Genomic DNA, 27,880 nt, shown 5'->3' with positions numbered 1-27,880 from the left:
ACATGTAAAATTAAGCATGTCCGTCACTGGATTGCCAGAATACTATGTATCTTAATACAGCATATATGGCGTTGATGTAGCAAGACCTTATTAGTCCGCTTATCAACAGGACTCCACTCTCAGTCTAGCTGGCTTCTGAGCCAGTCATCTTTATGGACGCAAACCACCCCACATTTCTCTCACTCTGTAACTGGTGTGCTAAAAGCCAACCTTTCATTAAAAGCCTAGTGCTTACCCCCCTGCACCACTAAGGCTCCTTAGATTTACCATTTACTAAATGAAAACTTCATTTCCTTTTCAGATTAACGACAAGTAAGTATAGGTATGCTCCTCATGACCTCTGTTAGGATAATGTTTGATCACATGCATATGTACTGTGGGGTGAGGAAGCAGGGCTGGGTGCCTTGGTAGGGCATCATGAGGGAGGGCCTGCATTGGGTGTCTTGGCTTCTGAGGTTGCTTATGCCCTTCTTGGCCACCCTATAGGTGGAAGCATCAAGGAGACGATGGGCTGCAGCCACCCTATTCTGTGCCTTGGGGGTCCAAATCGGACCAGGCTCCCTAGGGCTTCCTGAAAAGTACTGTTCACCCAGAATCAGTCAATTGGAGGTATGAGCAGAGAGACAGGGTAGCTTATGCTGGGGTTTCTTGGAGACAGGTATATTGAGTATATACATACAAATACACTGTATGAGCCCTGGTGGCATTGTGGGCGAGGTACTGGGCTGCTAACTGCAAGGTCAGTAGTTCAAATCCACTAGTTGCTCCTCAGGAGACAGATGAGAGTAGCTACACCCATAAAAGTGCGAAGTTTCAGAAACCATATGGGGCTGCTATGAGCTGGAGTCCCTTGATGGTCATGGGTTTGGTTTAGTTTGACTTGATTTAGATAATATGGTGTGCTCACAACAATGAAATCACATAATATCCCAATTCACAGAATATATTATAGATGTTTGGGGGGGGGTACTTGTACTAAATAATTTTTTTGTCTATCATTTAGTCAATAAAAATATAGGATGCACAGGTAAGTTTGTGTAGCAGGTAAATAAGAAGAATTTTAAAATTCTATAATGTGTTCTATTTGGAATGCACTTGGCCTTGGGCAGGCAACCCGAACCCTCCCTCTGCTCCAAGGAGAAAGGTAAGCTGTCTACATCGATCACGATTTGTGGCTTTGGAAACCCTGCCGAGGGTTGTGGCAAGTTGGAAACAACTTGAGACCCCTGGGGTTGATGTGGTATAGGGAAGAGGTGTTCGTTGTTTCTGAAGTTACAACGCAGGCAGCCGATTTTATTTGTATTTTTAGAAACAATTTTATTTTATTAACCTCCCTACCCTAAGGATGACGAAGTAGGAATAAATCTCATTCCTAGAGGCCCTGGCCCGTGCCAGGGGTGAAAGGTAGGAGGTTTGAGCCTACTCAGAAACTTCTTAGAAAGGCCTGGTGATCTCAAACTGCCCATCAAAAATGCAAGTATTTCCACTTTGACACACGTGGGCCCCCTGTGAGTGAGCACTGACTGGAATGGCAACTGGTTAATCTAATTCTTAGAACCGAATCGACCCTCATAAAAAGGTAGCCCCTCCCACGATTGTTGGCGGAAAGACGGGGCTTTCTACTGCTGTGAAGAGGCACAGTCTCAGCATCCCAGAGGGTCCCATGGGTCAGCGTCGGCTCAGCGGCAGTGAGCGATGGCCACTCTTGTTATTCTCAGATCATCTCGGCTATTCGTTTTCAATGTTTCTCTGTCTTGACTAGATAAAAAGAAGCTGCGCGGACAAAATCATTCTTATGACAACAGCTATCAAAACGCCTTAACATAAGGTAGCTTCTGTAACTCCCGCACAACAGTAGCACCTCGCAGCCGTCCTGTCATTAAACAAGTCATTTTTATGTCTATTTAATCGAGAAGAAAACGGAGCCTCAGAGTCAAAGGGCTCACTACTGAGGGACTCTCAGTGGCACATTGCCTGGTGGTCCCGGAGTTGTAGCAGATCAGCTATCGCACGGGGGACCTACGATGTCAACCAATCTTCGACGAGGTGAGTGTGTGGACACTAGCGTCAACTTCTGCTGATGGCAGGAAACGCACGCCACAGCTGCCTAGAGTGGTAAAATCAGGCACTTGGGAAAGAAAGGGCAGAGGTAGAAACTATTTTCCAAACCACTACTACATCTAGTCATCATCGATTGTTATTAAAAATAACCATCACACGAACATGCTTTCTTATTGGGCCCACTGATATGTCTAGGGTGTCACAAACCTCTGCATTACTTTCATTGACTTAGAAGCGATCATGCTGCTTCAGTTACTTTGACAAGAACTTTACTACGCCAAAAAAAAAAAAATAACTGTGAGGTAAAATCAATGTACTTATTCCAGAACTTAACCGAGGCTTCAAAAAACGGAGTCACTTGTTCAAGATTGGACTTTCAGACAGAGTGGCAGAACGAAGACTCTATCTCAGCCTTCAAAGACTCCACACGCTTCCACTTCCCCCTCCCATGTCCATCGCAGGGGACACTTTCCCTTTAAGGTTGGAAATGACTTTAGGGTTCCCGTACGCACACATAACCCTGAGCACCCACTGCCGGTCATTTTCAGCTGACATTCAATGTCTTACCTATTAGCTTAACCCTGCACCACCTCCTCCTGCGGAACAGTGGAAAACCAGCCAACTCAGCAGGCTGAGCGATTACTGCTGCTGTACAAGGGCTGTTTAGCAACTCCCAGAAATGGCATTCATCTGGGATGTGATGGTTCAGGGGCTACAGCCCAACTGCCACTTATAAAAGGGAGTGAAAAGCCTGGGGCTCTCTGTGACTCAGCCGGTTGTGAAGCCACAATTTCCAACGTCTTGTTGCTGTGATGGTCTGCTGCTTCCCACTGGAGGAAAAAGGCACCCAGCTCTGAGCCAACGGCAGGCCTGCAGTCCCGTCTCCTCTCTGAGGGTTAAGTTTCATTCTCAGACAGCATGCTTTCACAGGCGTAATGACGGGGTTGAGGCTGGGAGTGCCCCCGGATCATGACACAGTACAGATTTAGGAGGGTAACAGGTCATTACTCTGCCTTCCCAGTCTGTAAACCAAGCCCAGTTGGTTCACCTCTTCGTGCTCCCAGTCTCCACACCGCCCCCCCCCTTCCCTCCCAGACCACATATAAAGATGCTTTTCTTCCTTCTCTTTCTCCGGGAGGGATTTGAGAGTTGCACGGACACACCCAGGTATTGTTAGTGAAAGTTCAGGAGGACACCATGAACCGGGTTAAGAATGAGCAGAATCAAAATTAGAGTAGGAGGGAAAAAGAAAGAAAGAAAACCTTGTCTTTAAATGTGTCTATTCTTAACATGGAACTACAGACTGTGAAGCTCCCATCTTCCCTTGGCCATTGTCAAAACCAGTATGGAACCAGTTGATCCGAGGGGAACACACCTCAAGTGAAGGAAAACGCCATTCGGAATCCACAGATGACTCAAGAATGAAAGTCTTGCAAAGGTGGTCCAAGGACCTGGTAAGTTGGAGGGGGACACATGAGACAGAGGAAAGCGAGTCAAGGCTCTAGACAAGACTCAGAGGACAGCATGTAATATGTATGAAGGGAATTAGTGCTAGCCACCATTGTAACAAGTGAGACGTGGTTTTGTAAACACTGATATAAACATTAGCTAAAAGTTTGCACTGTAGGAGGCTGGATCTCAGATCACCTCGCACACTTGCTCTGTGATCTTGGCAAGTCATTTAAATTCTCTCAGGCTCAGTTTCCCCATCTATAAAATGGGGAACATTAACAGTGCCTGCCCGATAGAATGTTGTCGTGAGACATGTGAGATAATTCATGTAAAGATCTCTGCACAGATCTTTTTTTTAAACAGCTTTATTTCTTTATTATTATTGTTTTATAGAAGTCAAGTTGAAAAATAGCTGGGCTATTCTGTCCTTTCTAGAATTTCCAGGGGGTGGGGGTACTTTTTCATAAACATTTTATTAGGGGCTCTATAATATGTACATTATTCAATCAAGCTGCTATTGCTATAACTATCTTAAAACGTCCCCAATATATTGCTGAATTTGAAGAGGAAACTAAAGCAAACCCATGTGAATTTACAAAAGAAAAAAATGTGAAAGCCTTGAAATATACAGTCCCAATTGATCTTTACCGGTAAAACCCAAACCAAATTCACGGCCATTGCGTTGAATCTGACTCAAAGTGAGTCTGTAGGATTCAGCAGAACCTCCCTCACAGGGTTCCCAGGTCTGTAATCTTTAAGAAGTACGCTGCTACATCTTTCTCCTATAGAGCAACTGATGGATTTGAACCACTGACTTTTTGGTTAACAACCAGCTACTTAACCACTAGGTCCCGTGGCTCCTTCTTTAACCTCATAAACCAAAAACCCAACTCAGGGCAGGCTAGAACTGCCCCCGTGAGTTTCTGAGACTAACTCTTTACTGGAATAGAAAGCCTCATCTTTCTCCCTCAGAGCAGCTGGTGGTTTTGAACACCTGACTTGCTGTTAGCAGCCCAATTCATAGCCACTGTACCACCAGCACTCCTGCTTTAGCACGACAAGGGACCGACAATATGTTTTCTACCTTATTAATTTGTTTCATTTAGAATTTATTTTTATAATAATGGAGTACTGTTTTCATAAGGAAGCAAAAATACAATAATAAAAGGAGCAAATCAAACAATTTCTGATCCTGCACCTTGGAATAAAATTCTGGGCCTAAAAGGGGAACAAAACCAGGTCATGACATCTGTCACAAGAATAGCAGATTCTCTCTGCCAAGGCCAGGCTAAATGACAGGAAAATGAAACTGCTTCACTAAAATGAGCAGAAAGTAAAATGAAAAAGTGCATGGGAATGCTTAGTGATAATTTTGTTCTAAATGCTCTATTTGTGACAAGGCAGCACAAAATCAAGTATTAAAGAGTAGATGTGTCCCAGGTTCCACGATTTCTAATTGAATGAGATGCTTCATATTGTCTTTCACAAAGGTGATCATTCCTCTGTCTGTGGTAGGTCTGGTCCATGTTTCAGGTGAGGGAACTTTGAAAATTTCACATTTCCTTTGTAGGCGAGTAGAGCCCATTTAAAAGCTGTGTAGAGAAGAAGTCCGAGTGGTGCAGTGGATTATGTGTTGGTTGCTAAGCCCAAGGCCAGCAATTCAAAGTCCGAGGCACTTTGTAGGCAAAAGATGAGGTTTTCTGCTCCCTTGAAGATTTATAGCCTCAGACATTCAAAGACACCACTCTACTCTGTCCGCAGAGCATGCGTCAGAATCCACTGGATGACAGTGAGGTTATTTGCCCTGTTAGAGGCATTCATAAGTCCAGGTCACTTCTGACTGCAGTAATCTGAGTAGTGGAGGGGAAAATGTGTAAAATATAAAGATAAGCTTGCTGATTTTATGTGGCGTCTCTGAATGTGCCCCTTAAGTCAAGAGTGGTATTTTTACTGAACAGTGGTAATAAAGAATTTATTATATGAGAAGATTTAAAAAAATTTACAGGAAAAATTTGACTGAAAGATAATGGGATTTTTTTCATGAACTTTTGAAAGCTTCCCCGTGTAGTCCAAATATGCAGAGAAATGGTGCTATATTATTATAAAGTGAGTATTAAAAACAAGAACATTCAAAGTGTGGTTTTCTAGCCAACATTTGATGAGAGAAAATAGCTTTCTTGCCTTTCTGACTTTCTTCTCAAGAGGATATTGACAAGTTAGGAGACACTTGAAAACCACCTTCCTTGAACTTGTATTTCCACTCCGACCTGTGCCCACAGAGCCCTGTACTTCCCAGTCTAAAGAAACCGTGGCTGAATTCAAAAAAGTCACCACCGGGCTTTGCTCGCTTATGTGCGCTGTTTTCAGAGAGCAGGAAAAAAGGAGACACATCAGGCTCAAACCCAATCTCAATTTTAATTATTTTTAACACACTTTCTTCAACTTTAACATGGGAATTATAAGAATAATAGCCTTAGGTCACTTGCATATTTGGGGATCAAGCCACCAACCTGGCAGGTTTCCTTGCTTCCTCTCTTTACGGCACATCCTACACTCCATCCTCTTAGTCCTGAAACCTAAGGATGTCTCAAACCAACTTCTTCCTGGTCCAAACCACTGAGAGATAATTTTCATGGTCTCCATGTTGGCACACCTGCCTCCATGGAACCAATGCTCCTTCAGAAATGTGATCCAGATCCTGATGCTCCCATGATCAACACCCCCAGAAAGGCTCCCCAGCACCTCTTCAAAAATAACTCCAAGTTTCCTATGGTTCTGTTTGCTCGTATTTCTGTCACTCCCTGCATGCTCCAGTTTCAGAGCCTTTGTGCTTGGGGTTCCTATTGCCCAGATACTTCTCACCAAGACATGCATTCTGTTAGGACACTGAATCAATGCCATCTCCTCAGTGGGACTTGCTCTGACTTCCGCTTCCAAAGCACATGCCTCCATCCCATATATCACCTAACCCTGTCTCTTCTAGTTGAGTGCACATTTCATGCAAGTAGGGACTTAGTTGTCTTGATCCTTGTCTTTCCAGCACCCCCAGCCCAATGCTGGTATTTCATCATATTTATTGAGTAAATGCACGATTGAATAACACTTTCAATTAATGAATACTTTCAGTAGCATGTATTGTTCTTAGCTATCCTTCAGGTTACTAGGACTCATAGCAACCCCATGTACAACCAACTAAAACATTGTGCAGTGCCACACCATCTTCAAAATCATCAATAGCCTCAAGTCCACTGTTCTAGCCCCTCTGTGTCTTGAGTGCCATCCAACCTAGCCAGGGAATGTTCTAGCACTCTATTGGAAAAATATTCTCTTGTGTTCTTGAGTTGGAGCAGACTTTTTTTTTTTGAGTTGGAGAAAACTTAATGGTAACTAGCATGCGCCACTCAATATTCTAATTAAAAATAATATTCATTCTTTCGATCATATACTCACTGCTTCAATACATATCAGATACCAGCATTGTTCCGTGAGCTTTTCGATGGTTGGTTTTCTGAAAGAGCTTGCCAGGCCTTTTCTTTCTAGTCTCCTGGCATCTGTCTGAGCTGTGCTGAGACCTGCCCACCATGGGAGACCCTGCTGGGATTGGCAATACTAGTGGCACGACTTCCTGAACAACAGCATCACACCGATCACCACAGGATGACTAACTCACGGGGGATTGGTTGGAATGGAACAGAATCAGTGCTAAGAACTATCAGCTATTAGTGTTCAAAGGAGCCCTAGTGGTGCTGTGGGCTCGTCACTGGGCATGAAAGAAAGGCGAGTTTTCTGCTGCTGTAAAGCAATCTTCTGTGGGCCTACTGTGAGTCAGAATCAACCAGATGGCAAGGAAGAATCCCGTTTTCCCCACTTCCTCCTTTACATGGTTCCTCCTTTGCACGTCACCAGTCCTGACGTAGACCTCAGACACCAGATGGGTTCATTTTTGGAACCATTACCTCATGAGGCCCAATTTTTTGCCATTTGGGGTCACTGTTTTAGGTGGTACAGTGATTACGCATTGGCTCCGAAGCACAAGGTCAGTAATTCAAAACCACCAGTGGATGCTTAGGAGAAAGATGTAGTTTTCTGCTCTTGTAAAGAATTCATCTCTGAAACTCACAGAGGCAGGTCTACGCTGCCCTATAGAGTTACTATGAGTCAGCATCGACTCGATGGCAGCGACTGAGTTTTAGTTATCTAGTGCGGCAATAACAAATCAGCCTAAAATGTAGTGACTTTATTAAAATAGCAATACAAACACATTCTCTTTGCAGCTGTCTTTTGGTCAGGGATTGATTCAGCGGCAGTCAGGTCCCCAGAGGCTGCCAGTGCCTGAAGGCTGGGTAACTGGGGGACAGGAGATGCACTTTCAGGGTGACTCACTCTCATGGATACCAAGTTGGTGCTGGAGGCTGGAGTTTGTTTCCATATAGGTCTCCCAGAAGTGCTACACATTTGTCTTAGCAGAATGGTGGCGAGCTTTGGCCAATGCATGGTATCCAAGAGAACGGGGAGGGAGTTGCTGTGCTCTCCATGACCAAGTCCGGAAGACAGCAGAGGCTAGCCCTCCACCAGTGTGCAGGGAAATGATCCAGGGCTATCAATTGAAATAGGGAAGACTCTTCAGAGGCCATTTGGGAGGTGGCGCCGATGATCTGATCTACACTAACAGTTTCTGGAGACCACATTGACACAATGTTAGAAAAGGATGAAAATATATATATATATATATATATATATATATATATATATAATCAGTGGGGGTTAAGAAAGCCTGGATTATCGGTTGGAAATCATGATATGACTGGAGTCTTTGTCTGGAGGCAGGAGATGGACAATTTGTTTCTGCACAGTAACGTACCCTATTTCCTAATATTTCTAACCTTGCAATGCTCTGGCTAAAGGGAACATTAGTAAATTGATGAGTCATATCTAAGTATATATTTATAGAGTTGGTCCTATGGATCAGGCACAGTGATAGGAGCCACCCAACTTCCCAGGGCCTGTCTCAATGAGAGCTAGTTCATAAATACCTGATCTATGAACTGTACTTCTCTTCCCACAGACACATTGCAAGATGATCTGAGGACAAAAGTTAGCCTGGTGGTTGATATCAGGGAAGTGATATCAAACCGAAAAATGATAAGCAGGAGAGATGCAGGAATTGGGAGGAGGAGGGTGTTGCGGGAAGAGGGAACAGCATGTACAAAGGATGTGATAGGACATCCTGAATTCCAAAATGGATCACTCTATGCTTAGGCGCTTGCTGACAAGGATGATTGTCTTGACTCACTGCTCAATTATTGGGAGAAAAATATTAGTCATTTCATACCAATGTCTTCCAGTTCTGGATAAAGGCATGCACACAGTTTGTTTCGATACCCAAAAGATTAAGGCAAAGTCGTGAAGCATCTGGGGAAATTTTGTTCCATCTGAACCACAGCAGGGAAACTGACCTTAGCACTTTATTGCTATAAGTTCTGGCTCCTTTCAATATCTAAGATTAAGCAGAATTCATTAGAAAACATTGTGAAGTGAGTAACTGAATCTCTTGACTCTTGGTGTTATAATCACCATTTCACACAGGCAAGGGACTACAAAGAGATGCTCCACCACTGGAGTACCCACTCCCTTCATTTCTGCTAATCGCTGAAATTACTTAAGACATAACATTTCCAAAAGAACAAGAGCAAGACCGTGTAATGGCCCCTTTAAGATAAGACTGGGAGTGTTTAACTAGAAATTACTGAATGTTCCAGAAATGACATTCTGTGTTTCTCAGTAAGACAGAGAGGGTGTGTGTGTGTGTGTGTGTGTGTGTGTGTGTGTGTGTGTGTGTGTGTTTTCTTCCCTCCCATCCGAGGTCCACAATGAGTCACCCTTACCTGCAGAGCTAGACATGTAGATGCGCCTGCTGTGCCAGCAAGGCAAGGTACCAGTTGGCCAGGATTTAAAACGAGAAGGGTAAAATGTTTAATTTACAGATTTAATTAAACACGAAGGCTTCCAAGGAGGAAAACATGTCCCCCCACTCTCTTCTCCCCACTTCAAAATGTTTCCATGTATCTCGGTCCCAAAGAGCCTACTTACACAAGAGAGCTAATTTTTAGTGATCTGTGAAAAACATCAATTTGCCAGGTTCAGAAAAACTGTGCATCGAGGACAGATACAGGCACGATTCCTACATTTTGTCTGACTAGACCACAACATCAAAGAAAATGTATTCAAACACATTACAGGCTGTTTCTGTGTCCATCTCTCTTTGGTCTTCTCAGGGCTCAGTGAAGATGAAGTAGTGGAAACACAGGCTCACAGATTTCCTAAGAATATGATGATTAGGTACAGAGTACACCGGCCCTGAGTTACCTCCGAAGACAACCTCCCTCCCCCCGCAAATGAGGGAGACCCAGCCAAGAAACCTGACTCTTATTTTCATAATGCTTCAGGCATGCAGAGCAAAGAGCAGTCTTTCTGTTCCTATAGTTAGACAAAGCCCCCCACCACCGGAGCTGAAAAGTTAGAGTTTCGCCCTTTTGTGAAACTCAGTAAGAAAATAAGAGGGTGAGCCCATGCTAGAGCTTTCCCCAAATAAAGGAAAAGCGTAAATTATGTGAAGTACATAACTTAAAAAAATACCTGTCTAGGAAACGAAGAGCTACAGCTAGGTATGTATTTCAAGGCAAGCACTGTGTTCCCGGGGCATGGCGGGCTTGGTTTATGAAGTACTCGGAGAGCTCTGGAGTGTTTGCATATTCATCTCTAATTATGTTTCAAGTCGTGCAGCCCAATTTTCTCAATTTTCATGAAATGCGTCCAATCGTGGCTGCCCTGATGAACTGACAAGGAAAGGCTATGCTCTGGGATTTCGGAGGTGGAAAGATGACAACAGAGCTGACAGCTGTATAGAGCGAGGACAAAGGGGTGATCAGAACTCAACATGAACAGGACACACCTCTTCTCATCTAAAACCCAACAAGTCATCCTGCTCAGAAAAGAGTGACGTAAGTCAAGTACAATCATGGCTCCAGTGTCTGTATTCCGTGCTGGCTGTCTGGGTCATTGATGTTTGTAATAGAAACGGGCATTTCTGGGAAGTTCCATTCTAGGTTCTTCATGCGTCCTACAAGAAACCTTCTATTCTCTTTTCCACTTATTTTTGGTGCCGTATCTTTTGAGCTTCAGAAACCCATCTTTAGTTTTATTGAGATTTGTTGTTGTTATGTTGTTAGGTGCTTTCGACCAGGTAGAATAGAACAAGACACTGTTCAGTTCCGTATCATCCTATCAATTATTATATTTGAGCCATTGTTGTCGTCACTGGGTCTTTTACACTGCCTGTCTCCTCTACCAAGCATGAGGCTTTCTCTGGGAACTGGTCTCTCCTGATAACACAGTCGAAGGATATGAGGTGAGATTGAACTTGACCCGTGTCTCACCTTCATTTTGCTGGTCCCCAGTGTGGCCAAGGATCCCTGGAGATGTAATGATGGCTTGAGTTGGGCTGCACTCTGCAAGGTCAGCAGCCAAACCACCAGCCACTCCTCAGGAGAAAGATGGGCTTTCTGCTTCCATCATGAGTTACAGGCTTGGAAACTCTGAGGGGCAGTTCCATCCTCTCCTATATGGTCACTATGAGTTGGCATTGACTCTATGGCAGTGAGACTTCTTTTACAGGGTTGATGTTGAGGTAGAGAGGAGTCCCCTGTTCTCTTGTGCTATATTCCAATGGGGAGGAATGGAGAATTTACTGGTCTGAAGGTAGATAAAGGGAATAATATCAGAGAGTGCTAAGAAGGCAATCTAACACATGAATGTGACAGTACCGTGTAGGCGATGGGGACAAGGTCGTTGCTTCAGTAGGGTTAGCTGGTGAAGAGTTATCCGTAAGTTCAACAGTGACATGCAGTTGGCCGGATCATGATAGGTCCAGGGTAGGTGGCAGAAATCTCTGTTCCAGGATGGTTGTTCCATCAATTTAGAAGAGCAACTGTTCTCCCAGCTGAAACACTGAAGATGACTCTTGCCTTGTAGATCCATGTGCCAGCAGTCAACACTAAATCTAGGTTTACGTGGGACGAAATGCTGGCAACAGCTGTTTCGTGTCCTGCACTCCTCTCTCGGGCAGCCCTTGCATCTGTTCCCCTACACCCCACCCCCCCTGAGAGAAAATTAGAGAGCGAGAACAAACCACTGACAAAAGGAGGTGTGGACTGTGATGGCATTGAAAACAAACATCAGGACAAGGTCATTTCAGGCCACTCTGGTTTGGGAATAGGCTGGCGCAAGTGCCGTGGGGTAACCCCGACAGACCCCCTCCCCTCCCGCACGCGCGTGGGGTTTCAGGACAGTCCCGAGCTTGTGAGGTCCTGCAGAGACACTCTCTCTGGGCGGTGCATCTCAAGCGGCTGATGCTGCCAAGCCCTGAATTTTTCCTGGCTGAGGGCTGGGCCCTCTGCTTGCCGTCTTGTTTTCATTCCCCCTGCCTGTTTCTCTTTGAAAGCAAATTGTCTCTCGGGGCTGTTTATAACGTGTCTCAGGCAGCTGGTCTGGCAACTCTAGGGTGGTTTAGGGTTTGCCATGTAGATAAGACAACCCAAGCTGGTTAGCTGCTTCATCACATCAACAAGGGGTTCAGAAAGGGATTTGTGCCAAGTCTTTGCTCAGAGCCCTGTCAATCTCCCAAAAGTACCCTGAGAGGGAGAGCGATTCTACTACTCACACTTGGTAGTAATGGAAACTGAGGCTCAGGAAGGCTAAGTCATTTCCCTAAAGCCACACAGCGATTACGTGGTGATTTTAAATCCTTTGATATATATTCCCCTGCTTTGTGCTAAATGGGAAGAGTTTAAGATTCAGAGAGGAGAAATACATGGAGGTAGTGTCTTTTTTTTTTTTTTTGGAGCAATCTGTAAGTCTTTCATAGATATGCAAAGGAAGCACTTGAACTTGATTTTGTATCTACTCAGACCTTTGACCTCATCTCCCAGGTCACTGCATATTGATTTCCTATTTTGTTCCCAGGTCTGCTCCACGGACAACAGACCAAGTAGAAAGACGTCCTTCACGGGTACAGATAGTACGTCACAGGGGGCAGAGTCCAGAGATCAAGAACGAAGAATTTGGATCAGCACCACAAAGCCAGATGCTAAATTCATTAGAAGATGCCATTCAGAGAGTTTTTAGCAGCACGGGATCCTAAGATGGAGGTAGGAATTTGAACAAGGGATAGAAAGCAGAAACAGATTGGGTGGTTTATCCTGAAAAAGGTCATACTTCCCACCTGCAATGGGCAGCTGCACTTTGGTAACATCACATGGAATCAACACATATACCACGAGACGCTTTGCCTTCTACCCTTCCTGGAGCCCGTGCCCGCCCCAGCATGTGCACACTGCTTCCTTGCCTCTCTCTTTGCCAGGGTCAACATTGGTCTCTTTGCCCCCTTACCATCTGTGGTGATCTTTGAGCTCCCTGTCACGTGTGGTAAAAATGGTTACTCCTCCTTTGGATACTGTGTCCTCTCTTGCCTTCTAAGTTATAGGATTACAATTTTTAAAAACCTAACAAACCAAAACTCAGATTCATGAGTTAATTCTGACCCTCAGTGGCCCTCGAGGTCAGGGTGGAACTACCCCTGCGGCTTTCTGAGACTGTAACTCTTTAGGGAGTGAAACACCCCATCTTCCTCTCTCGGAGTGGCCGGGGTTTGGAATAGCTGACCATGCGGGTCGCAGGCCAAGATGCAACCACGACACCACCCAGGCTCCTTTAGGATAATAGTCATCCCTTAGTAGTCCAGAGGTGAGGAAAGGGCCCCATTATCTTTTCACTTCATTTTCCGTAAGCTTTGGGAAGGCCCCTCACATGATTCAGCAATGAGATGTTTGCCTTTTACGCAGGAAATCTGATGTGGGTACCCTGCCAATGCAACGGAGGCTTGCACGGTACCGTGATGCTGAGAAGGTTGCAGACTAAGCCAGATGAGGAAGAAAGGTCTGGAAATCTACTTCCACAATCAACCAATAAAACCCGATGGACCACAAAAGCATAATCCGTAACCGGCCAAGGGTATGGCTCAGGACCACATGGCATTAGTCCCTGGGTGGGGCAAACCACTAGTGCATTCAGCTGCTAACTAAAAGCTTTGAGGTTCAAGGCCACCTAGAAGCACTTCAGAAGAAACACCTCCTTCTGAAAACCAGGCACTGCAAACGCTTTGAAGCACAGATCTACTTCCACATGCACGGAGTTGCCATGAGTCTGAATCAACTCAGGGGCAGCTAAGGGATCCGATTGCAGGCTGATGTGTAACAAACAACACACCTCTCTTACTTCACCTTCGATGAGACCCTCAAATCCAGGCACAGGTTAGCTGGGTCCTTGGGCTCAGGAGCTCTCGTTTCTATAGTCATCCCATCTGGTGCTGGTCTGCTTGCAGGCTCCTTCAGTGACGGTTGGGAGGGTTCAGTTCTGCTAGGATGGTTGGGCCAAGGCCTTCCATGTCTCCCTGGCTGTCTACTGGAGTTAGCCTGTAGTGCCTGGGGTTCTCCTTAGGGAACATCATCAGGACAGGCAAGGGAGGGAGAGGGCCAGAGAGTCGGAGAGTGCCAGCAAGAGAGAAGCCACGGCTCTCTTAACCGGACTGTGGACCTGCACCCGTTGCTTTTGCTCTACTCTATTCAATAGATCCTACTTACTAGGCCCAGTCCACCCTCCTGGGGAGGGCGTCTTTGAGAACAGGAGGACCAGGAGGTAGAGATCATTGGTAGCCACCTTAGAAACTTGCCTACCACAGAAATGCACGTGAAGTAAGATCCATTGCCTTCCCTGGTAGTTCTGAAGGCCCCATAAATGAAGGTGAGCTTTGACATTACAGTCCCCGGGTTCTCACTTTCAGTAGCCTCGCTCCAAGAGGAAAGGGCAGTAACGATGGCTGTTTTTCCCTCCTTTGATTGCCCTCAAGTTGATTCTGGCATATGGCAATCCCGTGTGTGACAGAGTAGACCCTTGCCACCTAAAACTAGGGATTTTTAAAAGCTGAGTTTTCAGAAGTGGAATACTATGCCTGCCTGCCTTTCTTCTGCTTCTTCTCTTTCTCCTTTCTCTTGCTTTCCTTCCATCTTCCCTCCCTCCCTCCCCCCTCTCCCTTCCTTCCATCCATCCTTCCTTCCTTTCTTGAAGCTCCTCTGGGTACACTTGACCCTCCAATCTTTCAGTTAACTGAGAACTCTTTAATCACTTGCACTACTTAGGGCCTTCCATGTGATCGCAGATGTAGCAACAATGAAAAATACAACTTTCCTCTAGTTCCTAAATGCCCCCCCCACACACACACACTATCATGATCCGAATTCTCCCTTGCAAGTCCGGCTAGACCAGAGGATGGACACTGGTACAGATAGGAACTGGAAACACAGGGAATACAGGGCGGATGATCCCTTCAGGACCAGTAGTGTGAGTGGTGATACTGGGAACAGAGAGGGAGGTGGGTTGGAAAGGGGGAACCCATTACAAGGATCTACATGTGACCTCCTCCCTGGGGGTGGACAACAGAAGGGTGAAGGGAGATGTCAGACAAGGGCAAGATATGACAAAATAATAATTTATAAATTATCAAGGGTTCGTGAGGATGGGGGAGTATGGTGGGAGGGGAAAAATGAGGAGCTGATGCCAGGGACTTAAGTGGAGAGCAAATGTTTTGAGACTGATGAGGGCAATGAATGTACAAATGTGCTTGACACAATTGAAGTATGGATGAATTATGATAAGAGTTATATGAGTCCCTAATAAAAAGATTAAAGAAAGAAAGAAGAGTCTCCTTTATGGAGGATGGTGGCAGAAGTTCGACTTGACAATGCCATCACCCCAAAGCCAAGGAGAAATGGAATTCTCTGGGCCAGGGCTTATTTCTCTACACTTGACCTCTATGATGCCCACCTTCAGAACATAAGAGAGAGACAATGCCTTCCTGGCCCTGCATGTTTAGGACAACAAAGTGTGTGAAGCACTTGAGTGGAGACCTTCTTGTTTTAGAGATTCATGCTATGTCTTTGAATGATTGGACCCAAGAGATGCAAGTACAATGTTGGTCGGCTTTTATGAACCACTTTGGATGCGTCGGTCGCAGTGCTCAGGGTTTTCCACGTAGTCGTCTCTCATTTCTTACCTGCCATCTGTCCATTTATCACATTGGGTGGCTTCTGTGTGGCTGTGGTTCTGGGAGGCTATGCCACTTGAATTTCAAATATTAAAAGGGTTCCCCACGTGAGCACGTTTTGGCTGAGCTTCTACACTCACACAGACTGGGAAGACAGAGGAAAACTGTCTGCTTCTGAAAAGTAGTCAGTGAAACTTCGTCCATGGATCATAGAATAGTGTGGGCCACTTTGATTCCCTGACCTTGGACTCGTCTTCTGGAGAAGAGCTGATGGCAGGAGAAGGGTCCCATGGCTTCTCCTGTGGAGGACCAGTGAAACAGCCCGTGAGACAAATGACACAGCGGCTTCAACAGTGGATTCAAACATATCAACGCCCACCAGGATGACACAGGAACTGGGGACATTTCATTGCCACACAGAGCCACTGTGAGTCAGCGTTGAACAACAAGTCTTTCACTCAATGTTCATAGCAACATTGTGGCTAACCAAGTCTCCAAACCCACTGCTTTCAAAGCGATTCCATAGCCAGTGTAATGCAATGAAATGGATTTGGATTAAATGAAATCATTCACATAAAGCTTTCAGTACAATGCTATGCGATGTGACTAAAATAGTTGCTCTTTTTTTTTTTTTATACCCCAGGGTTTCCCTCCAATGTCTTAAACAACGGCCACCCCCTCTAAGTGAAAAGGCAGCAAATGATTCTGGCATGTAAACCGGATCTTCCTTTCCAAGAGTCTCCGTGGTGTTCCTTAGCCTCTTAAGGAGTCTGAAAAGTTTCGCAGCAAAAGAATCCAGTTTCACTTTATCAAGCCGGAAGATCTTTTGTTTTTAATCACATAATTTTCACGTAATACTTTTTGCCCTCCTAAGAAGGAAAGGGGCCTTTTACGCTGATTTGGAATGCATTGCTTTGATACGCTCACCCTCTGCTTGCACTTGGAAAGGCCCTTCTGGAAAGACATACCATTAAGTGCTTGCTTTGATACTCGCTGTTAATCCCATGGCCCAGCTTGACATTGTCTCTTAGCAACGTCCTGTCCTTTTCCCCCTTTCATTCTTGGGCCCTAACAACACTTCCTCTCTGGTTTGCCCGCAGCCTCTGGCTTTCATGGTCCCATAAGCCTCCCGGACACACAGAGAAGCAGGAGCTGAAGGCCCCATGCACACATATTTATGTTAATGGTGCAGAGGGGAGGAACAGACTGTTCTGGGAGCTGCTTTCCAACTGTCACATAAATCAGTCAGGGGGAAAAAAAGTTACTATTTTCACAAAGACACTGCCTAAGTAGAGCAGCAGGTCTTGGCAATGCATCATCCCCGCAGCCCCTCCCCCTGGTGTCGTGCTTTCTAGAATGTGGCCATCGCCTCCATTGGCCCGAAAGGAGGGGAGGAAGGAATTCATGTGCACACAGGATTTTCAAGTCAGAAGGGACGTTTGAGATCGTCTAGTGCTGCAGCACATGGGAGTCTCCGATACTGATGCTCGGGTCGTCTCCCCACTGCTTCCAACACAGCTGTTCAGAGATGGAGCACCACAGAAGTTCTGGACACTTGTCAGGGCAGGGCAGTTTGGAAATCCCCGAGGACTAGAAACTATGCAACTGCCCTCAGACCACACAGGGAGTCAGCCCTATGACCAAGCCTGAACCCCCTGTCGCGTTTTCCTGCACACGATCATGCCATCAAGGAGGCCTGGGTTCAGGTTGCGCTGTTGACTTCAAGGTCAGCAGTTTGAAACCACCAGCCGCTCTCTGGGATAAAGACAGGTCTTTCCACTCCAGTGAAGAGTTACAATCCCAAACAGCAGGATTTAGACTATAATATAGCTGTTTGGTGCTATTTTGTCAGTCCCCCTGCTCAAAGTAAAGCTGTTTCTTATCTATCCCTGTCTGCTAGTCTCTTGTAGCAGCCCAGGGATGCTTGGTCTCATACATACTAAAAACAAAAACAAAAAGATTTACAATCTCAGAAACCCCAGGGGCACATCTACCTGCCCCAGAGCTATGCGTCAGCATTGACCCCACGGGCCTGTTTGTTTCTTTCCAAGTAGCATGACGCCAGTTGAGAGTTTGGGTGGCAGAAATAAATACCTAGATGGAGGCATTATTGAACTAGAGCATTTACATCAGCTTATTTACCTATGTATTTTTCTGGCTAAACAGCACCCGCTGAATCAGGAGCTCTTGGAATTCAGGCACATAGAACTTGAGAAAGCCCTCAGGGGTGATGTGGACCTCGCTCTAAGAAGCCTAGCCTGATGGCTTGTACCGTTAGAAAACCTGGAGTTCAAATCAGGGTCATCACGTGCAATCCCGACCCCTTATACAATTATATGTCCTCTCTGAGCCTTAATACCTTCACGTCTAAAATGGAGACTACACACCTAAGTCTCATCCATCCTTCAATTTGTCATTCAAATGCCATTCTTCTTGGAAGTCTTGAATGAGCATTCAGACTAGTCCAGCTGTCACCCTCTCCTGTGATCCACTCTCACGGAAGACCCTGTGTACTTCTCTTTTGCAACAATGGCCAGAATTCATTGGTCAAGTAGTGCAAGGCTTAATACATGTTTGTTGAATGAATAAATACTTAAGAACTGTATGGGGGCAATAGATTTCTCATGGATAAAGTGTGTGAGGCGGCTGGGGACTGTAGGGTAGTGAGGAGCAGGGATTTGTCCCCCCCACCCCCGACTAAAGATAGTTACTCTGCATTGTTTCCCACAGAGGCAGGGATACCACGAGGCTGGGTCCCTCCTCGTGGTGCGGGGTATAAGCAGCACATTTAACCTGGGGTGGGGGTGTCTGTCTAGGTTGCATCTCCCTATATATCCTCATTTTCCTACAGGATGTTAACTTTTTTTTCTTTATAGAGCAAAATCCTGTGGCTAAGCAGTTCTCAAAGTGCTATCCCATTTGTAAATGTCAGAAATTTGTGGAAATCCATGACCCTTGGTTCCCAAGGGCTGCTCTTCCCCTGAGCAACAATGGCACCCCAGGGACTAGGGGCTACAAGGAACTGTGCATGAACTTGATGGAGTCCTGGTCTTGACTTGGCAAGTTTGACTTCAAGCTTGGACACTCCAAGCTGAACTTCCTTTGGTTGCATTGGATTCCTCCCTTCCCACAGAGATGAAAAGTCACATTGCCTAAGAGGGCTTCGCTTGTGGCATGCAGGGATATCCAGCCCACACATTGTGCTCTATCTACTCCAGACTTATGACAATGGCAATGTCATGTCCAATGACTTTAATCTGGAAGCCTGCAAGTGAAGGTCACTTAATTGACTTTGCCTTCATTTTTATTTTGAGTAGACTTTTAATTAATAAGGTCAAAAGAACCTTAAATCGAATCATCAGACAAAAGTGTCAAGGCATAAATTTTATATGCTTAGGGTCATAGATCAATTGAGGGGAATACTTTTTACCCGCAGATAGAGGTTGAATTTTTTGTTTGTTTGTTTGTTTGAAATGCCAGTCATTTTTTTTTGAGCCAACAGAGAGAAATATTACTTCCTGGCTTGTGTTTCTTTTTTGTTCTCTAAATAAAAAGTATTCAGGCTCTCTAAAGGAATCTGAAATGTCCTTGCATCCTTTCTCTGCTACTTTTCTTTCTTCCTACTTAAAAAAAAATAATGATTGCAAACTTGAAAATAATCCTTGTGGGCCTTATTCCGATTTGATCATAAACTCTGCCTGGTGAGAGAGAGCCTGTAGGGTCACATGTTACACAGTTCTCAATTCCAATTTTTTGCTTTCTGCTGCAAAGAGCTTAGAATTTATTAAATGTGCATTTGAGTTGTAGAAAATGAAAATTGAGGTAGGACTCTGGTTGCTTCTGTCCCAAGAGTTGCCTACCGGGGACACTGCATTGGCAGCTGAGACCAGGAGCCTCTGAGCAATGGACGAGGTGTTTTCTTCTCTGGAGACTTTTCAGGACAAGGAGACATTTGACGGGTGAATTCTGAGAGCAAGGAGAGGACTCTGTAGTTCAGAAAGCAAACCCAGGGCCTCCCTCTGTATACAAGTTCCCTCTCCAGTACCTATTTCACAAAGGCACATTTTAGACCATGCTCCTAAGTCTCTGGTGCCTGAGATGAAGCCACGCTATCCTTGGCCCCTGAAGCCATCTCTGCTGTTGGTGACTACCCAGATGACATAGAAGCAGTCGGTGCCTCCGCTTTTCCAATGTATAAAGTTGAGATAACGTCAAATGAGGATGACTACATAATTTATTGTTTAAACGGAGACATTTCTGGGACTAGATACTAATCATGATGAAAGAGGATATTTAGAGTTATCTTGGGCAGACAGAGACCTGATAGCAAATCTACCTGGAGGATGAGGCATGACTGTGAAATCGTTGATACGTGAGTGCTCTAGGAAGTTACTGAGCACCACATAAGTACACGTTGGAGATGAGGAGAGAAAGGACAAGGAAAGGAAAGCGTTTAGTTAGCATCTTATCCTAAGCAAGCCAGAGCTTAGCATCCTCTATCCACCTTGGATCTCAAACTCACCCCCAAAGCATAGATTCCATTCCTTTGTACCTACTGTACATAACAGATAATCATATCTGCATATGAGCATATAGCAATGACCATTAGTATTGGTTAAAACATTTTTATGTTTTGAACATACTGTTCATGGACAGTCGCTTGTCTAATCTCATTCACGTGTCAGTAACAACTCAGTTATTGGGATTCAAAAATTTTCAGAAACAAGAAAAAGACTGGGCTTTCTACTCCCATCAACAATGGGATGTCACTAGGAGTCATTAACTCAACGAGATACCAGCCAGTTAATGAGTCACAATAACCAGTTCAAGGTCAGAGCTGCTGGTGCCTGATGCTGACTGTGACTCAACTCCCATAATTTCTCCCTGCACTGAAAGGATTGTATCCAATTCACTGAAAATAAGTACAGACCACCACATCTTCCTCCTCTCTCTTTCTCTTCATTCCTGAATCTTTGTCTAAGTTCAGAGCTTGTGTTGCTCTCCTCTCTCGCCTTTGCACACTCTGTTTAGATTTGCTCTGGGGTGAAAAGCACAAAAGACCCTCATTGGAACGTCGGCTCCCCTGCAGTGCGATTTAGTAGCAGGCACCCCAAGGGGAACGTTGTCAGTTGTAAGGAGACCCTAGTAAAGGACTCTGGAGCGCTCAGCTGGCTGCCCGCCCCAGCGCCACACAGCAGGTAACATGCTCATTAGGTGCTGCCTCTGTGGACAGCATCCTATGACCAGGTAAGCACACAGATGGAAAGATGATTTCAGAACCACAACAAAACTCACTTCCTCAGAGCGACCCTCTAGGACAGGGTAGAAGTAGCCCCTGTGAGTTTCTGAGGCGGTAATGCTTTATGGAAGTAGAAAGCCCTGTCTTCCTTCCACAGAGACCTTCACAACTCTGAGCAGCTGACCTAGCAGTGTAGCAGAGTCCAATGCCACCAGGCCTCTTATGTTACTCAGCGTGAAGGTCAAGCCTCCAACCCTTCAGGACCTGTCCTTGTAACTCTTTCACGGTCCTCCCATTTGGATTTCTGTTCAATGCCTGCCTCCCCACCAGCCTCAGCCAACTAGGGTAAGACAAGCAGGTCAGCTTCGTGAATCACTGTGCCACATCCAAACAGCAGACCTGGCGAAGCGCTCACAACTGCGTGGGGAGGGACGGAGTAAGTTAAGTGCCAATAGAGTGGCACATCCCACTGGTGCTCGCTGTTGCTGCTTGGCATACTGTGGTGGTTTGGGAGCGGCTATCATGGAAGGAGCTATGCTGTGGGCACTTCAAACACCAACAGAATCTCTGTTAGACAAGTGTCGCTGGAGCTTTCAGGCTAAGACGGATGAGGACGAAAGGCCTAGAGCTCTACTTCTGAAAACCTATGGATCTGTTACGTTCCCGCACTACCTCCCGCCGCCGTGTGACCCCAGAGTTGTCCTCTGTTGCAGTCTGCTCCAGTCAGGGGACAACATGACATTGTCCTCCAGGCCTGGTGTGCCAGCAGGGGGTCCAGACCTGCTGTCCCTTTCTCTTCTGTTCGGCCTTCCTGGTCTGCTTCCCTGTGGGCATGGCATGCTGGCCCCTCTCCCCAACCTGTAGGTTTAGTGCTGTTCTCTGTCACACATATTTCTAGGGAGGGGTCAGTTTGACTCTGGGTGTGGCCAGCCCTGGCACCTCTTTTCATGCATTCCTCCCCATGGCCATGCCACCCTCATGGCTTGGTGCACCGTGGTAGGCTTTGATGCCCACAAAACCAATACTCTCCCCCTGGGTGGGATAGTGCCTGAAGAGCCCCAGGAAAGGACAGCACCCAGAGTTTCCCCATGACCAGTGGGGAATAGTCAGGAAAGTCAGTGAACAGACCTGGAATTATGTATATTTTTAATTTTCTTTTTACAATCTTTTTTTTGGGGGGGGTCTATATCATAGTTTGCCTGCTTATGTAAGACAGGCATGGGAAGCCAGCCTGAGGAGAAAGCAGCAGGACTAATGGTCTTTGGGGGAATTGGGGGGAAGAGGGTGGCAGGGGAAGGGTGCATTGAAAAGGCAGCACCATAGACAGGGGAACAACAAGGGAATTATAGTCAACAACAAGGAGGAGATAGAGATCTTGGGGTGTTGGAGCAACAGAAAACTAGCTAAGAGGGAGTATGAAGAGGCAGAAATAGGGGGAAAGTGATGCTGGGGCAGGAAGGAGTAAGGTAAAAGAAAACAAAGGAAGGACCTAGGAAGTAAAGCAATAAGTAGAGGTATAAGCATAGGTATGTACATGTATAAATACATTAATCCACAAAAATGGAGGTATTGGCCTATGTACATATATTTATATGGAGATACACTGAGGTAGTGGACAGACTTCAGACCTCTGCTCATACCCTCCCTCAATACAAGAACACTTTGTTCTAACAAACTGGCATCTGAGATACTCACCATCCTGACACAATTGCTGAAGACAAATGGGTGGATAAGCAAATGTGGTGAAGAAGGCAGATGGTGCCTAGCTACTAAAAGATATAGCATCTGGGGTCTTAAAGGCTTGAAGTTAAACAAGCAGCCATTCAGCAGAAAAGCAACAAACCATGAAAGAAGCACACCACTGGTATGATCATGAGGAGTCATTGGGACCAGGGAATAGGCATCAGAAGGTACATAAAAAAAACAAACCAAAAAACCCCATATTGTTGAGAATGAGGGGGTTTGGAGCAGAGACCCAAAGCCCATCTGCAGACAATGGAACCAACCACCATAAAGAGGCCATAGGGAAGGGATGAGTCAACTAGGGTGCAGTAAAGCATCTATGAAACACACAATATTCCTCTGGTTCCTTGAGACTCCCTCACCCCCCACCACCATGACCCCAGTGCCGCTTCTCAATTGAGACTAGACCGGAACATGTACACAGGTATCGATAAGAGATGGGAGCTCACGGCACATGATATCCAGGAACAGGAGTGGGGATAATGATGCCAGAAGGGTAGTGGGAAGAGGGGGAGAGGAAGGGAGAAAGGGGGAACTGATCACAATGATCGACACATAACCATACACCCCACTCCAGTGGGAGAACAACAGAATCCATGGGGGAAGGGTGACAGAGGTCAGTGTGAGATATGAAAATAATACAAATGTATCACCTGTCAAGGGGCCATGAGGGGTAGGGGAGGGGACAAAAGAGGAACTGATACTAAGGGTTCAATAGAAAGTAAATGTCTAGAAAAGAATGAAGGCAGCATATGTACAAACATGCCTGATGCAATAGATGTATGCATTGTAACAACAGTTGTAAGAGCCCTTAATAAAATGATCTTGTAATAAAAACATACAAACCCCAAACCCTATGGATCACAATGTAATAGTGTGTGCTATAGTGCTAGAAGTTAAGACAAGGATGTTGGAAGGCGCTCAATTCTACAGTGGCCACAACCATGGATTTAAACACATGGACCATCTCATTCTATTATACGATCTAGTCAAAAGTAATTCAATTTCTAACAATACTAATCAAACCTGCTGCCGCCAGATCAATTCTGACTCATAGCAAACCTACAGAACAGAGTAGAAGGTCTCGTCCAAAGGATTCCAAGGCTGGAAGTCTTTGTGTGGACTGCCATGTTTTCCTCCCACTGTACAACTGACGGCCTTCTCTGCCAGCCGTTTGCTTAGCAGCTGGGCACCTACTATGCTAACAGGAGGCCTTTGTTAAAACCTTTATTAAATAGAAGGGGTTTTCAGTAAGTTCATGGACAAAACGAATTAAAATAGAGGTTTTCCATGAATCCGTTGAAGACCACCCATCATCTTTAATCTATACCAGGCACAACTCTGCACCTCTTACTGATCCTTTACTTTTTCTCTAGGATTCCAGGTAGTAGGTGATCTCGTTTGCTCCAGCGGATAGAAATGCAACAGGCACAGAGCTCTAGGAACATGCTCAGGGTTGCAAGACAGGCAGTTAGGTCCAGACCCTCTCGGTCTTAATGTTGGTTGATGACTGGCGAGGTGATGAGTCTGGTATGTCGGGATATAAATATGAGGCCTGATGCAGATTCAGTTGGAATTTCATCCTCTTTACAGCGTTCCTCAGAACTCACATTCCACTTGATGGCAAATATAGCCATCATAGTACAGTTTGGCATTTCTCCTTGGAGTTGTTGATACAAAAAGAAAGCTTAATGGACAATTAATTGGAAAAGTCAGTTCCCAAAATGCCTTTGCTTGGCATCAATAAGCTGGACAGGTCAAAACACCCCTCCCCACTCTGGGATGTTGACGATATTGTTTAATTACTTTTGTGAACTCTTAGCTTCTCAGTGAGGATACACACAGACACTGCTTAGAGTTCCTACAGCAGAGACTATCAGGGCAAAGAGCAATGTGGTCATAAGGAGATACGGTAATGTAGGCTTGACAGGCCTCACTCGCCCTTCCAATTATTCACCTTCTCCTCTGTTCACCTTCTTTGCAGCTGGCTTGAATCCAACCTCACCAACAAGCAGATACAAAGCTGCCCGACTCCAGTAGGATGGAAGGAAATGCAAGTTGAGCAATATTTTTTCACACATCATTTTGGCAAAAATTTCAAAGTTTGATAGTAGCAATCATGTATAGTTGAAGGGAAGCAGGTGCTTTCATAAAATGCTGATGAATATGTGAACTGGAGCTGCCATTTTAAAAAGCAAGTTAGAAATATTAAAAAAATACGCACCACCTAAGAGCCAGCCTTTCTTCTTTTCAGTATCTACCACCAGGGATCATGTTTACAAGTCATAAGTAGGTTCCCTGTAGCATCATGTATGCTTCCAAAACAATCAGAGACAGCTGACATGCAAAGCTTGCATGCCATGGAATATTAAACAGCTCATAAAAGGTCCATCTCTGTGTACTGACACTAAAAATGCTTAGGAAATACTGTTGGTGTAAAAATTCCACAGAGCATGACATCATCAAATATGATCACACACACGTATACACAATGTAATGGAAAAGCACACAGTAAACTCAGAAATGGGATCAATGTTGGAGATGCTTCGGGGCTCAGGAACGATCATCCAGAGACTATCTATTGTTCACTCTTTAAACACATACTGTTTAGTCCCTCTGTGTGCCAGGTAGAGTGCTAAGGTGTGTCATACTTTAGTCTGCTAATGGAAACTTCGGTGGCCCATACCCACCCAGAGACATCTCAGCAGGAAGAGCAGCAATCTACTTCTGAAAACCCAGTCCCAACAAACCTTATGGGGAACAGTTCTAATATGACCTGTATGGGCTCACAGTGAGATGGAATGAACTTGGCAGCAAATAGTTTTTATGTGCCAGACATTGTTCTAAATGTTGCATTGCAATTAACAAAACAGAAACAAAGTAATTCTATGGTCATGACACATTCCGGCAGTCTCATTAACGTTAAGAAGGCTAATAAAGTCAGTGTACCCACTCCTCACTCACTGACACGGTTAGGGTCCAAAGCCCAGGCAATTTTGTAAGTCAGCATAATATGAAAATGGAGCATTACTTTATATCGCAAAAATGGTAGTTGACTCCATCATTACATAATCACAAAACCACATTGATCCATCACTATCAAACCTCTGAGACTCATGACCCAGACAAGTTAACATCGTCTTAACCATCATAGCCAGTATTACTCTGGCCTTGCACCTCAGTATTTGGTACATCCAGACATACATGGTCAAGGTGCAAATTAGTTCTTATCTTTGTACAGTGAGAAAGAGGAAGACTCTTGATGAGATGGATTGACATAGTGGCTGTAACAATGGGTTCAAATACAACCATGTGAGGATGGCACAGGTTGTACAGAGGGTCACCTAACAACAACAACGACGACAACAACCACATATTTTTGCTGCTGTTATAAATATGAAATGTCATAAAAACAGATGATGAGAAAAAGGTATATATCATTTGTGTAAGTAAAAAAAGGAACCAAAAGAAATAAAATACTCATATTTTTAGCTAATGAAAACATCGAGTGATTATTTATTTTTGGACTTTGAGAATAATTACAAAATGTCTCTGCCATGAAGGTAGCATCAGTGATTACCATGTGGCTACTGTAATTCCACCAATGGTCCTCTTTGGATGGTTGGCGTAGACATGAGTGCAGTGAGGGCTTAAGTTAGTCTATCCATACTTTGAGGCACAAAATTTAATTAAAACCCATTGTGAATTTACATATCTTCATCAAGAGACGTCTACAAGAAAGATGTTAACATTCAAGATAGCTACAAACTGGTAACTACATGAATGCCCATCAACAGTCAGAAGATAAGTAATGTCTACATCACACAAAAGAAAAGTATACAGCCATGCTTCTCAAAGTAGGCGATATGGAATGATCCAGGGCACTGCAAAAGCAAACACTTACACTTTAGTCTGGATGATGGGCAATAGTACAAAAGGTTTTCCTTTCTGGGGGGAGGGAGTTGCTGAGTAATTGTTTTTTCTGAAAAGGAGGTTGCAGGCGAAGTAAGTTTGGGAACCCATAGTATATAGCGAGGGAGGTCAACATCTCCAACCTCTATGCAAAAGTTTAGATGAAACTCATTTTGTGGGTACTTCATGTGGAAGGACAACTGAGTATATGCCATGTAACTTCACTGATAACAAGTCCAGTCCCTGGCAGACATAGGACATAAGGATCGTAGACCGTGACTACCCTTGGTAAGACATAGTTAGGGAGCAGGACGGAAGCTTGCCGGGCTGCTAAAGATTTTCTGTTTCTTGATCTGGGTGCTGGTTACATGTTCATGAAATTTGTTGAGTTATGGGTTTTGAAGCTTTCTTGTAGTTATATTCTAATTTTATCAAAAATTTATTTAAGAAAACCTAAGGTCCAATTTTCATTTATTTTGAATCTTATATTTGGCAAGTCACATGCCGTCTCCGGGCTTCCATTTAACTGTGGATACAATGGAAGAGAAATTTGATAGCTGATGTACAAAATCCTTCTGACTTTATGGGTCTATGTAATATCTCATTCATCTAGTTAATTCCTGAAGCAGTGGAGAATAATAGAGAATAGGCCTTTGTAGATAGCTCACATTGTCATATTCATCCCATTTTCAATGCATTTATTGTAAGTGAAAGACACAATCAATGAACAAGGAAAATTCTGTCTTCCCGGAAAATCACATAGTTAATTTTCCCCCAAAGTGCTCATGGGGTGTGTGAACAGGCCAAAGGGTACTCATGCCAAATCTCCTCTTGCCATGCCAATTTCCACACTCCACGATGGAAGAGTCAGCAATCTAGGAGAATTCCTGGTAGGAAGGAGGCAGCGATTAAGTTCTGCATTACTGTTTGAATAGGCACTTCCTCTTTGAGGGGAGCTGGCTCATAATGTTCCTCTTCCCGCGACTGGAAATCCTTGAATGGCAATATCACAGTTTGTACCCATTCCCAACAGGAAAGCCTGACACTTGCAGAGACTGCTGGTACGAAAAGAGGAAAAGGCCAGCCTTATGCGTCACCTTCTATGTTAGAACCAAGAATATAAATTCTATTGTGAAGACCCTTGCTGCAATCGTGACACACCAACGAATATGTGTTGGTTCATAGCAGAGTTACCCACTTGTGGGCTTTGGAGTTCTTCCCAAGAAAAATCCATACAATGGCAGGCATTTTTATGTACTTCTTTAAAGAGGAGATTCTAGAGTTAAATATAAGACAGTACGTCTAAATGCCACCAT

The 27,880-nt window shown here is 44.8% G+C and overlaps 1 long non-coding RNA gene and 1 other non-coding gene across 2 annotated transcripts; both read left to right on the top strand.

Moving 5' to 3' along the window:
• Window positions 1–3,207: 3,207 nt before the first annotated feature.
• LOC142448954 (uncharacterized) lies at window positions 3,208–19,128 on the top strand. The gene is made up of 4 exons (XR_012784540.1): window positions 3,208–3,515; window positions 10,289–10,514; window positions 12,535–12,719; window positions 16,314–19,128. It is a non-coding gene; the product is annotated as an uncharacterized LOC142448954 (long non-coding RNA).
• On the top strand, window positions 17,476–17,608 carry LOC142449574 (small nucleolar RNA SNORA63). The gene has a single exon (XR_012784712.1). It is a non-coding gene; the product is annotated as a small nucleolar RNA SNORA63 (small nucleolar RNA).
• Window positions 19,129–27,880: the final 8,752 nt, after the last annotated feature.

Source organism: Tenrec ecaudatus, chromosome 5 (genome assembly GCF_050624435.1).
Source record: "Tenrec ecaudatus isolate mTenEca1 chromosome 5, mTenEca1.hap1, whole genome shotgun sequence".
Taxonomy (NCBI): domain Eukaryota; kingdom Metazoa; phylum Chordata; class Mammalia; order Afrosoricida; family Tenrecidae; genus Tenrec; species Tenrec ecaudatus.
The sequence above is the reverse complement of the archived record's forward strand: the minus strand, read 5'-3'. Positions and strand labels throughout refer to the sequence as shown.